The 2,655-nt window shown below is 45.6% G+C and overlaps 1 pseudogene; it reads right to left on the bottom strand.

Annotated features, from left to right (window-relative positions):
* Positions 1 to 312: 312 nt before the first annotated feature.
* LOC144604913 (tetraspanin-7 pseudogene) lies at positions 313 to 1,859 on the bottom strand (annotated as a pseudogene).
* Positions 1,860 to 2,655: the final 796 nt, after the last annotated feature.

The raw sequence follows: 2,655 nt of genomic DNA, 5'->3' as shown, positions 1-2,655 counted from the left end.
TTATTCATTTTACGATGGGGATATGGGCATTGTCATAAGGGTTTCTGCTCTCGGAGTTACCTCGATGAATTTGGTTATTTACATTCTAATCCCCCATTGCACCATGAAATATTTGAGGACTTTAAAAGCGCTATATAAATGCAATTTACGCTTTTTTTTAAAACAACATACTTCAGAGAATTAACCATGGAAGGTGTTATAATTTTAAAGTCCCAGTCATTTTTTGTTTGTTTTGTTTAATATATTGTCTTTAATGCTTAACCTGTGATTTGCATGGTCCTTGAATCTCCGGGATGTTTCGCCGTGTGTCGACCAGCTAGCAACCTACAACTACGCATTTTGCAAATCATTTTAAAAACAAAAAGTTTGTCTACTTTAAAGATCTCAAGGTTCTCCTCTCTCCGACTTTTCGTTTAAACAAAAGGTGGGATTATCTGTACTTTCCAACGCGAGCCCCCAAAAAAGGTAGTTTGTCGTACTCTTTGTACTTAATGCAACGCGGTAAACCCAGCAGATTAATTTGCTATTTCAATATTCCCTTCATTCCTGTAATGGGAATAGTATTAGGCATTCTCATTTATACTCTCTCTTAATTGATTCGCATTTAAATTGGTAATCATCTAAAACTTGGCAAAACAGTACGGTTGCATCGTCCGTTCTTTTTTGGACAAGACTGGTTGTTTGGGGGATTTGCATCTTGTTTTCTTCCCCCACTGGGGATGTTTGGAAATGTCTAGAGTCCAAATTCAGAACGGGGCAGTTCTGTCCTCCCGGAACTCAGCGCCGGGGATTCTTGAAGCCAGCAAACATGCCAACACAATTCCAACCACTTGTACCACAGCCAACCCCAGAGCCCCGACAGCAATGTAAAACAGGTTGTCGTTCACGAAATTGTAGATTTTCTTGAAGCAACCTTCCTTGTAAATGCCCTGGGCACCTGGAGTGACCGGATTGTTCTCACATCCTCTCCTCGCCGTACAGCAGCTCAAAGGGACCGAACCATTGCCCATTTGCTGCTCAGACCAGGGAGACAGAACCCAGTCCTTGTAGCTTTCCACCCCACAGCAGTCCAGGGTGCGCTGAATGTCGTCGATAGCGTCGGCCTTCTCGTCTTCTCCGTAGACCTGGATGGTCTCGCCCAAGCCATTGCGAAACCCCTCGGCGATATCCTTACGGTAGAACAAGGCAGAGAAGCCGGCGGACAGTCCCCCGATGAGGAGCGCCATCTGAAACACCCCATAAGTCCTGAGAAGGCATTTGTGTTCCGTGGCAGCGCTGAAGCATCCGAGGAAGCCCCAGAGAATGACAGTGGCTCCCATGGCGAGAAGGATGTGGGGGGTGTTGGGGTAGTCATTGGTGGACAACTCCAAATAGCTGCCGAGTGAGATCTTCGCCCAGATACCAATGGTGAACATGGTGAGACCAGCTGTCCAGAAGACGAAGCTAAAAGCCATCAAGGTCAGTTTGAGCAGAGCCATTGTGCCTTTACTGGTCCTCGCCGGCTGCCATGTACAAGAATGGAAGCCCAACACTTTGTGGCTGCAATTAGCGTGAGAAGACTCAGAGGCAAGCGATTCCTCCCGTGGTTGCCCGTGACAAGCGCGGCCCTGGGAAACATCACATTGCATCGCCTCGCAGACGCTGATGGCATCGCTGTAAGCAGGGAGCTCGCATTTCCGCAGCCCAGCTATGGAGCTCCTGTCGACATGTAGTCCGGGATCAGCTTGGGTTGTCCCACTGGGTATTCGTGGAGAGGGCGTCCTCTTCCCCTGTCTGTCGCTCACCGCCTCCAGCGAGTCGTGCCTTCCAGACAATAGGTTCATCCTTGGAAGATCCTCAAATGGTAATTCGTTTGTCATGGTTTTATGTTTTATAGACTGTTATAAATATTGCAAACTCTTAACATGAAGGATGACCGGTAGGAAATGGCGCGGAAAATAGCACAATTTAAAGCGCTGGTCGTTCAGGTCGACCAGAAGCCGCTTGACATTTATAAATACAGAGGAGATGAACAGGGATTTCACGAACACCACACGCATACAAAATCAATTTGCTAATTAAACTGACTACAGCTTAGAAATTAAACTTCTCCAGGACTACAATTTATGATTCATCTTTAATTAATTCTATACCTTTCCTTTTTGCATTAGAGGGTAAACTGGAAATATTAATTGCAAAAACAAAACCCATATTGCACCTTTTCAATCCGTCTGAAGAAGGGTCCCGACCCGAAAAGTCACTCATCCATGTTCTCCAGATATGCTGGCTGACCCGCTGAGTTATTCCAGCATTTTGTGTCTTTTTGGTGAAGCAGCATCTGCACCTTAACATAGTTGTGCTTTTGAAAACATATTTGTTATGTTACATTTAGCCCGCTGCGGGAAAAGTAAGCGGCAACATTTCAAAATTACAGCCCACCATATAAATTAAAGAACACTTTAAGTTGAAACGTGGATGCTAAACACTTCTATTTTGGGTTCAGCTATCGGTGGTTATCCACCAGTTACACTGATGACTGGGCGACTCGCTGGAAACAGCAGCGGCCCTTGTATCTTTATTGACTGCAGCCCACAGAGGACTGACTGCACATTACTTTGATTAATACTTCCCCCGATAGTTCCGCATTGTGAGTTTTCTGAATAGATGCGGCGGCTG

The sequence above is a fragment of the Rhinoraja longicauda genome, chromosome 23 (assembly GCF_053455715.1).
Source record: "Rhinoraja longicauda isolate Sanriku21f chromosome 23, sRhiLon1.1, whole genome shotgun sequence".
In the NCBI taxonomy this organism is placed as follows: Eukaryota; Metazoa; Chordata; class Chondrichthyes; order Rajiformes; family Arhynchobatidae; genus Rhinoraja; species Rhinoraja longicauda.
Note: the sequence above shows the minus strand (reverse complement) of the source record. Positions and strands in the feature narration are given on the sequence as shown.